The sequence below is a fragment of the Dasypus novemcinctus genome, chromosome 11, assembly GCF_030445035.2.
Source record: "Dasypus novemcinctus isolate mDasNov1 chromosome 11, mDasNov1.1.hap2, whole genome shotgun sequence".
NCBI lineage: Eukaryota > Metazoa > Chordata > Mammalia > Cingulata > Dasypodidae > Dasypus > Dasypus novemcinctus.
In genome coordinates, this window is record NC_080683.1 from 51,081,586 (window position 1) to 51,094,269 (window position 12,684).

Sequence of the window (12,684 nt, forward strand, 5' to 3'; positions counted from 1 at the left end):
AAAGACAATCTAATTCCAATCTTGCTCAAGCTCTTCCAAAATCTTGAACAGGTAAGAATGCTACCAAATTCATTCTATGAAGCCAACATCACCCTAATATGAAAACCAGATAAAGAAAATATGCAAAAAGCAAATTACTAGCCAATATCTCTAATGAATATAGATGCAAAAATCCTCAACAAAATACTTGCAAACAGAATCCAAAAACATATTTTAAAAATTATACACCACAATCAAATGGGTTTTATCCCAGGTATGCCAAGGGTGTTTCAACACAAGAAAATCATTTAGTGTAATAAACCACATTGATAAATTGAAGACAACAAATCACTTGATCCTCTCAATTGATGCGGAAAAGGCATTTGACAAAATACAGCACCTTTCCTGATAAAAATACTCTGAAAGCTAGGAATAGCAGGAAGTTTTATCATATGGTTAAGTGCATATATGAAGAACCTACAGCTAACATTGTACTCAACAGTGAAAGAACCTGCGGAGATAAGGAACAAGACAAGGGTGACCACTGTTACCACTGCCATTCAATATTGTGCTAAAAGTCATAGCCAGAGCAAATAGGCTAGATAAAGAAATAAAAGGCACCCAAATAGGAAGGAAGAAGTAAAGCTTTCACCATTTACTGATGATATGATCCTATATTTAGAAAATCCTGAAAAATCCACAAAAAATGTATGAGAACTATCAGCTATCAGCAAAGTGGCAGGATACAAGATTAATACACAAAAATCAGTAGCATTTCTAGACACTACCGATTGGCAATCTGAAAAGGAAATCAGAAAAAAAAATCTATTTACAATAGTCACTAAAAGAATCAAATATGTAGGAATAAACTTAATTTGTAATAAAGAAATACAAATAGCAAAGAAACACATGAAAAAACATTCAACGTCAATAGCAGTTTGGGGAAATGAAATTCGAAACTCCAATGGCATACCATTTCACACCTATTAGACTCACCACTATTAAAAAGTCAGAGAAGCAGATGTGGTTCAAGCAGTTGGGCTCCTGCCTACCATATGGGAAGTCCCAGGTTCAGTTCCTGGTGCCTCCTAAAGAAGATGAACAAGATTGTGAGCTGATGCAATGGGCTGGCACAGTGAGCTAACACAACAAGATGATGCAATGAGATGACACAATGAAAAGACAGTGAGGAAACACAGTGAGAGACACAATGAGTGGGTGCAGAGATGGTTCATGTTATTGGGTGCCTCCCTCTTACATGGGAGGTCCTGGGTTTGGTTCTCAGTGCCTCCTTAAAAAAAAAACAAGACAAACACACAATGAACAGACTCAAAGAGCAGACAGAGTGCAAAGAACAAGGGGCAGGGAATAAAAAAATTAATCTTTAGGAAAAAAGTCAGAAAATGGTAAAAGTTGGAAAGGAGGTGGAGAGATAGGAACGCTTATTCACTGTTGGTGGGAATATAGATTGATACAGCCACTGTGGAGGACTGTTTGGCAGTTTCTAAGGAAGTTGAATAAAGACTTGCCATGTGACCTGGCAATACCTTTACTGGGTATATATCCAGAAGAACTGAGAGCAGTGGCATTAATAGATATCTGCACACCAATGTTCATGGTGGCAATATTCACAATTGCCAAAAGTTGAAAACAACCCAGGTGTCCATCAACTAATGAATGGATAAACATATTGTGGTGTATACACATAATGGAATATTATGCAGAAGTAAGAAAGTAGGAATTCATCAAGCATTTGATGATATGGATGAACCTGGAGGACATTATGTTGAGTGAAGCAAGCCAGACAAAAAAGGACCAATCCCATGTGATTGCATGATTATGAATTAAATATATTATGCAAATTCATGGAATTAATAATTAGAATATAGGTCACTAAAAAATAAAATGTGTGTAGATAATGCAAAGTTGAGGGTAATCTGTGCAGAATTGCTAAAAGATTTTTTGTAAATCTTTGGAAATTAATAATAATGATGAAAGTGCAGCATCGTGTTTATAACTAGCAGAGCTATTATATGGGCATGATTGTGATTGAAAGGGTAAGTCTAAGGCCATATCCATTACTAGAAGGAAAGCAAAAAAAAATGTATCACAGAACCATGCAACATAGTGAAACCTCATGTAAAATACAAATATGGGTAATATTGCATACATAAGATAGTTTTTATAAAATATAAATACAAATATACTAGAGAGAAGGAAATAGAATAGTAGCTATGTATGGCAGAGGAAGCAAAGATGGAGAGGTGATGAGCTATGTTTGTTTTTTGTTTTGTATTGTATTATTATTATTGGAATAATGAAAATACTCTAAAATGATTGACATGATGAATGCACAACTACACTATGGGTGGATTTATGCTTTATTGATATGTATCAATAAAATTAATTTGCTAAAGTAAAAGAGAGTGAGTTTAAAATCTTAAGGACAAAAATACCTGAAAGCATGTTTTAAAAAAAGAGAAAATAACAGTTATAAAGTATAATTATATATATATATAGCTATACTGATTTTCAATCTGCATAAGAAAAGAATGTAAACTGAGGCAGTGTCTTTGTGGAAGTAAGTCCAAATGGGATTTTTCAAAAACAAGGTATAACCTGAACAAAGAAATGTTGCTATATATGTGTTTGTCTTGGATTCATCACAAAAAAATGGAGACATTTTTACTAAACTCTAAACTCATGAAAATCAGATGTAATGAATTATCTTCAAAGAATCTTATGTATTTGTTGGAATTTGAAAAAAAAAAGGGTAGCAGAAAAAAGCTTCCTTAGTGATTCTAATGGGCATGTAGGGCTGAAAATGCTCAAGAATAAGCCCCATAGAGACAACAGACACTCACCAGGAAAAACATGGACTGGAGCTAAGCTGGAGGTAGTCCTGCTAGGTCACAGCATCAAGAACCTACCTATGTGACCTACTATATATGTCAGTGGACTCACTGCATATGATAAGAGACTCATCCAAGGATATATCCTGGATAGTTTTATCAATACTAAGGTCTTATACTGAGAAAAATTAATACCACCATTTTACTTCACCAAGCTTCTAAAGTATGCTGCATAAGACAAGAGACTAATCAGAGATTGCTATGGAAGATAGCATTGGATTAGCTCAGGCAGGGCACAGCTTTCTTACAAAATAGGGGAGAAATCATGAAAGTCGTCTGAGGGAGCTCTTTGGGGAACTACAGACCAGGAGAGTGCTACACAAATAGTCCAGGAAGGACTGAAGACAGAGAGATGAAGAGGCCAAAAGGAAAACCATGAATTACTAGGTCGCAAGGCAGAGAATGTTGCCCATCCCCCACCTTCAAGGCAAACAGCTTTGGTAAAACCTGTGGTTGAGTGGCCCATAGAGGAAAGGATATATTCCTCCCTGGGAAAAGGGAGTGTGTGGCAAATGGCTGAGTGTGGTTTCTCTTCATCAAGTTTAAACAACATAGCCTGGGTTTGAATCACTGGCTCAGATAATCCAGTCAGTAGAAATTGAAGGATACGGCTCTGCGGAAAGGCTTGTCAAAGAATCCCATCTGCTGACCAGCTAGGAAAGTGAAGAAAGACAAGGTTTGTCTCTTTTGACCCTTTCCCAGGCCCTGTTTGCCAGATCTGTGTCCCATTAGTGGGTTCCTAGCCCTGTTTTGATAACTTAAACAGGACAATTTAAACTTTCTTTAAAAATTGAACGAAAAATCAAATAAGAGCTGTGAAATAAAAAGACTAAGCAAGAGAGAGAAAATGACTGATTGAATAAAAGCATCATCACAATCAGATGCCTAGATAACAAAAAATTTACAAGCCATTCTAAGAAAAAGGAAGATATGACCCAGGCAAAGGAAAAACCAAGAATTCAGACCAGACAGGATTTAAGATAACTAATCAATGATGTTCACAAAAATCTCTTAAATCAATTCACTGTATAGATTTTGACAAAATGAGAGAAAATATAACTAAAGAGATAAAGGATAGTAAGAAGACAGGGAAGTGGCTGTGGCTCAATTAGATGAGCTCCTGTCTACTATATGGGAGGCCCTCAGTTCCAGTGCCTCCTTGTGAAGGCAGTCTCCCCAGCATGCTGCAGAGTACTGCCCAGCCTGCAGATGCTGCAGAGAGCTGACTCAGCAAGGTGATGCAATAAAAAGAAGGGAGACAAGTGAGAACACAGAAGAGCCCACAGCAAATGGACACAGAGAGCAGACAGGAAGCAAGCCGCAAGGGGGGAGGGGAAACAAAATAAATAAATACAGAAATACAGGCACAGAAGATCATACAGCAAATGGACACAGCAGACAGTATGCAAAAAGCCACAAGGCGGGAGGGAAGAAAAAAAAAAGAGGAAGACAATGTGTGAGAATAAAGAACAATTTGAAACTCTGTAAAGAAAAGAAACTCCTTATAGAAATGAAAGGCACAATGGATGAGAATAAAAACATATTAGAAAGATATAATAGATTTGAATTGTTTGAGGACAGAATAAGTGAATTGGAAAACAGAGCATCTGAACTTGAAAAGACAGAACAGAAAGAGAAAAGAATGTAAAAAATGGTACCAGGTCTTAGGGAATTGGATGACAGCAAGAAACATGCAAACACATGCATTATAGGTGTCCCAGAAGGAGTAGAGAATGGAAAAGGAACAGAAAGAATATTTAAGGAAATAATGACTGAAAAGTTCCCAACCCTGACGAAAGATATGAATATCAATATTCAAGAAGGACAACATACCCCAAACAGAAAAAATCCAAATAGACGTACTCTGACACCTACTACTCAGAATGCAAAATGCCAGAGATAAAGAGGATTCTGAAAGCAGCAAGAGAAATGCAATGTATCACTAACAAGGGATGCTCGATAAGACTAAGTGCTGATCTTTCATCAGAAGCCATGAAAGTGAGAAGTCATGTTATGATAAAATATAAGGTATTGAAAAAGAAAAACTGTCAGTCTACAATTTTTTTTTAAAAGGCAATTCATCAAGAAGAAAAAGTATAATAAATATTATGCACCTAACCTAAGTGCACTGGAAAAACTGAGGGAGAAATAGATATGTCTACAAAAATAGAGAGAACATCTGGACAGAGGATAAAGAAGGAAACAGGCTGAATAAAATGATAAATGAACTACCTAATAGACATTTATAGAACATTACACCCACAAAGAGCAGGATATACATTCTTCTAAAGTGCTCTTAGATTTTTCTCCAAGAAAGAGCATATTTTGAATATAGGTCAGATCTCAATAGATTTTTAAAGACTGGAATTATAGAAAGCACTTTCTTTTATCATGATGGAATAAAGCTGAATCTTATAATAGGTATAAAAAGGGAAAATGTACAAATATGTGGAGATTAAGAACTACACTCGTTTTTATTTTTTTATTTTTAAAGATGTTTTAGATTACATAAATGTTACATTGAAAACATAGGGTATTGGGAAGCGGACTTGGCCCAATGCGTCTGCCTACCACATGGGAGGTCCACGGTTCAAACCCCGGGCCTCCTTGACCCATGTGCAGCTGTCCCATGTGTAGTGCTAATGCACACAAGGAGTGCCCTGCCACACAGGGGTGTCCCCTGCGTAGGGGAGCCCCACGAGCAGGGAGTGCACCCCGTGGGGACAGCTGCCCAGCGTGAAAGAAAGTGCAGCCTGTCCAGGAATGGCCTGCACGCAGGGAGAGCTGATGCAACATGCTGACACAACAAGATGACGCAACAAAAAAGAAACACAGATTCCCGGTGCCATTGATAAGGATAGAAGTTGTCACAGAAGAACACACAGTGAATGGACACAGAGAGCAGACAAGCGAGGGGGGAGAAATAAATTTTAAAAAAAGGAAACATAAGGTATTCCCATATCTCTCACTCCTGCCCCTCCCACAACTTTCCCCATTAACATCTTTCATTAGCAAAAGCAGTGATTATAGGGAAAGTTATAGCCCTAAATGCTTACATTAAAAAAAAAAAGAGCTAAAATCAACCACCGACTGCACACCAAGAAAAACTTGATAAAGAGCAGCAAACCAATTCCAAAGCAAGAATGAGGAAATAGATAATAAAGATTAGAGAACAGAAATAAATGTAATGGAGAATAAAAAACTACAGAGACAATCAACAAAACCAAAAGTTGGTTATTTGAGAAGATAGTAAAATAAAAAATGAGAAAGGGGACATTGCCACTGATCCTGCAGAAACAAGAGATTGTAAGAGATTACTATGAACAACTGAACCCTGGCAAACTAGACAATGTTGATGAAATGGACAAATTTCTAGGAACACACAAACAACCCAAAAGGACCACAGAAGAAATAGGAGACCTTAACCAACCAATCACTGATAAAGTCCTCAAAACAGTCCTCAAAAACCTCTCCAAATGAAAAGCCCAGGACCAGACACCTTCGCAAATAAACACCAATCATTTAAAGAAGATATAATACCAACCTTGCTCCAACTCTTCCAACAAATTGAACAGGAGGGAATTCTCCTAAACTCATTCTGTGAAACTAACATCATGCTAATACCAAAGCCAAAGAAAGATATTAAAAAAAAAAAAAAGAAAACTGTAGACCAATTTCTCTAATGAATATAAATGCAAAAATCCTCAACAAATATTTGCTAACCAAATTCAAAAGTTCTTATCCTTGGTATACAAGAATGGTTCAACATTAGAAAATCAACCAGTATAATATACCACATTAATAAACTGAAAAAGAAAAATCACATGATCATCTCAATTTACACAGAAAAGACATCTGACAAAATCCAGCATCCTTTCCTGATTAAAAAAAAAAAAAAACACTCCAAGATAGGAACAGAAGGAAACTTTCTCATCATGGTAAAGTGCATTTATGAAAAACACACAGCTATCATTATACTTAATGGTGAAGGACTGAAAGGTTTCCCACTGAGATTGGGAAAACGACAAGGGTGGTCACTGTCACCAGCTAGAAGTTCTAGCTAGAGAACTTAGGCAAGAAAAAGAAATAAAAGGCAAGCAAATATGCAAGTAAGAAGCAGATCTTTTACTCTGTGCTGATGATATGATCATACATCTAAAAAATCCCAAAAGATCCAAACAACTAAAACTAATAGAGGGCTTCAGCAAAGTGGTGGGATCCAAAATTAATATGCAAAGTCAATAGCATTTCTATACACTAATCAGGAGAAAATTGAGGAGGAAGTCAGAAAAATATTCCATTTATAATAGTAACTAAAAGATCCAATTATTTAGGAATAAACTTAACCAAGGACATTAATGAATCTGTGTTCAGAAAACTATAAAACATTGCTGAAAGAAACCAAAGAAGATGTAAATAAATGGAAATACATTCCATTTACTACTAAAACTTCCAACAGACTTTTTTGTAGAATAGGAAAAGCCAATTATCAAATTCATCTGGAAGGGTAACAGTACCTGAATAGCCAAAAATAGCTTAAAAATGAAGAAAGAAGTTAGAGGACTCTCACTTCCTGACTTTAAAGCATATTATTTAGCTACATTGGTAAAAACTGCATGGTACAGGTATAAAGATAGGCAGATTGTCAAACGGAATAGAACTGATAGTTCAGAAATAGACTCTCATATCTATGATCAAGTGATTTTTGACAAGGCTATCAAACCCAACCAGCCACATCAGAACAGTTTATTCAACAAATGGACTGAGAAAACTGTATATCCATATCCAAAATAAATCAAGTAGAACCCTATCTGACACCTTATACAAAAATTAACTCAAAATGGGTAAAGGACATAAATATAAATGCTAGAACCATGAAATCCCTGAGAAAAATAGAGGAAACATCTTCAAAACCTTTTAGTAGGTGGTAGTTTCTCAAACCTTACAACCAAAGCACAAATAATGAGAGAAAATATGGATAAATGGGACCTCCTCAAAATTAAACACTTTTGACCTTCAAGGGACTTTGTTAAGGTGAAAGGCAGCCTACTGAGTGGAAGAAAATTTCCGGGAAACTACATACTTGATAAGGATTTGCTTTCCATGCTATATTGTTGTGGAAGCAGAGAGATTCAGTGATGGCATATGGAAAGCCACGACTCAGGAATAATTTTGGGAAGGAAAATTTATTAATGACTGGCTGGGCTCGGGAACTTCTCTGTTCAAAAACCCAAGCCCCGAATATACAGAGGATGTAAGAGTCAGGACTCAAATGGTGCTTTGTTTGAGTACTAGATAAGCTTAAATTAGCACATATTCCCACATTCTCAGTAAGCTTGAATTAACATATTTAGTTTGCATTCTCCTTGAATACCCAAAGTCTATAGAGCCTATATCACTTAATTGGCTTTCCAAAACTGGAGCGGTTGGCACAGTTACGAAAGGTGGGGCTGCAGTTCTTACTGTTTGACACACACAGGTTATTCATGAAGAGACACACAGCCCCTACACATAGCCCATATCCATATGAAGAGATTCACACAGCTTAATGACAAAAAAATAAGCAACTTAATTTTTTTTAAATGGGCAAAAGTCTTGAATAGACATTTTTCCAAAGAAGAAATACAAATGCCTAAGAAACACATAAAAAAATGTTCAGTCACTAGCAATTAGGGAAACACAGGTCAAAACTGCAATGAGATATCACTTCTTTCCTTACAAAATGGTCATTATTTTAAAAATATAGGAAAGCTACAAGTGCTGGAGAGCATGTGGAGAAATAAGACCTTCACTGTTGGTAGCAATGTAAAATGGTGCACCCTCTTTGGAAGACAGTTTGGCAGTTCCTCAGGAAGTTAAATATAGAACTGCCCTATGTACTAGGAATGTATTCAGAAGAACTGAAAGCAAGGATGCAAACAGAATGAATGCACACCGATGTTCATAGTGGCATTATTCAAAATTGCTAAAAGAAGGAAACTCCCTAAGTACCAATGAATGAATAAACAAAATGTGGTATATACATATGATGGAATGTTACTCAGCTGTAAGAAGAAATGAACTGAGGAATGCATAACAAGATGGATGAACCTTGAGAGAAGTAAGCCAGACAAAGAAAAGACCAATATTATATGGTCTCACCAATATCAACGAAATACGACGAGTAAACTGAGGGAGCTGAAATCTAGAGTAGAGGTTAGTAGGAAACAGCATGTGGGTTTAGAAGGGGGAGCTGATGCTGAATATATATAGAATATTTAATAAGATTGATTTCAAATATATAGAAATGAGAGTTGGTGGGAACATACTCAGCATAAGTATATGCTGTTCATTCATAAATGTGATTATTGCTGGAAGGGGTAGTCTAGGGAGGTTAATCTTAATTGAAAGACAGTTAGAGAATAATCTAAGGACTGCAAAATATAGTGATTGTTGTGGTAGAGAAGGATTGTGGTTAAAAATGCAAATACAGGAAATTTCCTCTATTACAAGGTGCTAAGATTATGGTGACACATGGGAAAAATACAACTAATGTAACATATAGATGTTAACAGTAATGTCATAATGTTTTTGTAGCAAAGGCAAAGAAGGTACTATATCAATGATAAAGGTAAAAAATGAATATGGGATTTAGTTTTATGAGAAATTAATATGATCAAGCATGCTTTTCTCTTCATTTTCTTCATTAAGAATGAGAACTTGGTCATGTCATTTAATCAATCTTTCCTCATTTATCTTTCTGAACGCTGGAGAAACAATTGAGTTTGTTATTAGGATTAAATAAGATTAATGTACCTGAACAGAATTTTTCTATGTAATGCCTCCATATTTTGTTAAGCTGCTCTTTGCCTGTATCTTGTTTTGTGAAGTTGAAATAGTTACTTATTAATATGGGGAAAAAGGACAGTAAGATGCAATATACACAGTTATTGTAGAAGGAATTAAAAGAAGCATTGTTTCAATGAGGACAGATTGTTTCACCCAATATTCTAAAGATGACAACTACTTAGGAATAACATATTTTCCAGTCTTTTCATGATACAAAACAGTCTATTAAAAAATCATACTCCATTTGAGAAGCTAGCCATATTTGGTTGTCAAGGAGAGCACCTCACCCAAATTCAATAGTACTGGAAATGCCTAGCCTCAACTATCAAGATGATCAATTATTAAGGAAAAATTCTAAATTTGAAAAAAAAAAGTGGTATAATTTCTCAGAAGGCCAGCATAATTGCTTCTTGCATTATGTATTGAATCCCTTACAGCCAGCTTCTATTTGGATTACATTTCCCCAATTGCACTTTTTCTATAACTGACCAAAGTGTTTATATGAGTCTCCTTTGCTTTTTAAAATTATGTTAGAATTCATTAGTGACCATACAACTCTGCCTTTGTATCTAATTAAGACAATGCTTTCAATTTTTAATATACACTAACTCATAAGTATGAATTTAACATTACAGGCAATAAATAATGTTATAAACAATAAAACAAGGTAACAGAAAAATCAAGTTAATGTTGTATTTAGATCAAGCTATACAAATATACATGCAAAGATTTTAGGTAATTCTCCTCAGCTTTGCAAAGCCATGAATTTTAAATAGACTTTTAAGTCTTTAAAGCAAATTCATACCAATTAGACCATAAAATTAAGACAACCCCCTACATTAATTCTAAAGATAAAAACAAATATCATCTTGAAGGTTAACTTGTTTATTACATAACTTCTGTTTTCACAGTTGAAAACACTCTTCTCTAAAATTTGAAAGTATTAAACGGGTGTTAAAATATCTAACAAAACTGCATAGATATTGCCATGACCTAATGCAAAAGTCCCAGTGACAAACATAATTTATACCTAATTTTAAGACTAAAAGACAATAAATCACAAGCACTTATTAAGGTCTTACTCTGTATAAGATGCTAGATGAAAAGAAATTTTAATGCTTGTATCTATACCTAAGTTAATCTCCAGTGGCAGGGTGATATGCATTTTGAGTTTACTGATAATGCTTACCTAAAAATATAAAATTTCTCAAATTGTTATGGTTAAAGAAGTCAGAGGAGACAGAATGAACAGTATGGGATCTAAGATGAAGATTTAACAGACAGGTGAGATTTAGAGAGCTTTTCAGAACAGTTACTGGGTCGTTTCATCTCTGTAGCAGAGTGCTTGGTATGCAGTATTTGTTTAATGCATGTTTGTGCAACAAAGTTCAATTGCTAGCCTTAGGAAAAGGAATTTTACTTAGGCAAAAAAAAAAAAAAAAATTCATACACCATGACTGGGGAATAGAGAAAAAGAGAATGTATGTACAAAGAAATTTCTAGGAACAAAAGATAGATGCTTAATTGGGGAAACAGCTGTTGGCATTTTTGAGGAGTGAGAAGGTTGAAAACATTAGCTTCCGATCATGAATCCTCTTCTGATATTCCTATCTGCCCACACCTAAGTGTTCTGATAGTTATTCCCAGTGATCCGTCTTACCCTCATTCCTGAATGAGAGTCCTGACTAAGGCAAGAACAACAACAATCTCAGCACTTCCACCTGATGAGACTTAGAATTAAGTCACTCTGAAAACCAGACCTAAAATCCAGTGATTTTTCATGCCTGCTGGGACCCTATACTACTGTTGCTCTGTCTCTACCAGTCAGATTCTGGTCCTAGCCTTTGGGATGCAACCCATGTACCCATTTTGTACTTGACTTCCTTTGAAGACAATGTCTTGCCTCTTCTCTTTATTTCTGATCTACTACCTTGTCCACTATTTCTTCCTATAGACTAGAACCTGATATTGTTCTTACCTAGTGACTCATCCTTCACCCCACGTTCTCTGGTACTGGTCACTGAATTATCCTCTGAAGAGTATTCCTACTTGGTTGAAACTTCCACCAACTGGCTCCAGAATTGTGAACTTTAAATGGCTGGGCATTGTCTAAGGCATGATCCCTAGTGGGATCCCTAGAGTGACCCCTAAGTGCTAGATCTCTTTCTCACTACTCTGCTGTCCTTCTGTGTGAATTTCAAGCCAGGTGGCAACTATCTCCAATCCCTACCACCTATGATGTGCTACTACAAGCAAAAGGTGATGTTTGTCCCTAGTTAGTAAAGCTTGGAAGAAATGCTAAATTGGAACTGGGTTTCAGAAAAACCTCCGAATGCCTCATAAAGGAATTTGGATATATCCCATAATCAAAGGGTAGTCTTTGCATATTTTTTAGTGGAGACACGGCATGGAGAACTAGTATTTTCGTATATTAATCTGGACATCAATTATAGTAAAAATGAAAACCATCTGCAAATTAATATACACAGCCCAATTGAGCAAGATGAGTCCATGTTGAGTCCTATTACATAAGCCACTGAAACAATGGTCATCTTCTTGGGTACTTAAGCATAAGTCTTAAAATGACAAGTTGTCTGTGATAAGTTACAAAAAAATTTATGGAGAAAATACAAATAAATACTACTATAATGAATGTAAATAAATAGCTACATATGGAATGGTTGATCGCTAATGAACATGTGATTACTTTTGAAGAAATTAAGAATAGAGCTTCTATGGAATATTTTCATAAAGAAAATCTAATATATTTAGAAGAATAAATCAATTGGGCAACTTCAATAGGAAAATCATCACATCAACTAATATAATTGTGCAGCAAAACATAAGAACATATGCACTATATTCTACCTAAAGAATCAAGCTGTTTCATACTTTGGGATGAACTGCTACTGTTTTCTCCTGTTAATAAAAATATCATTTGAGTTGGAGAATGTTTCTTCTAATC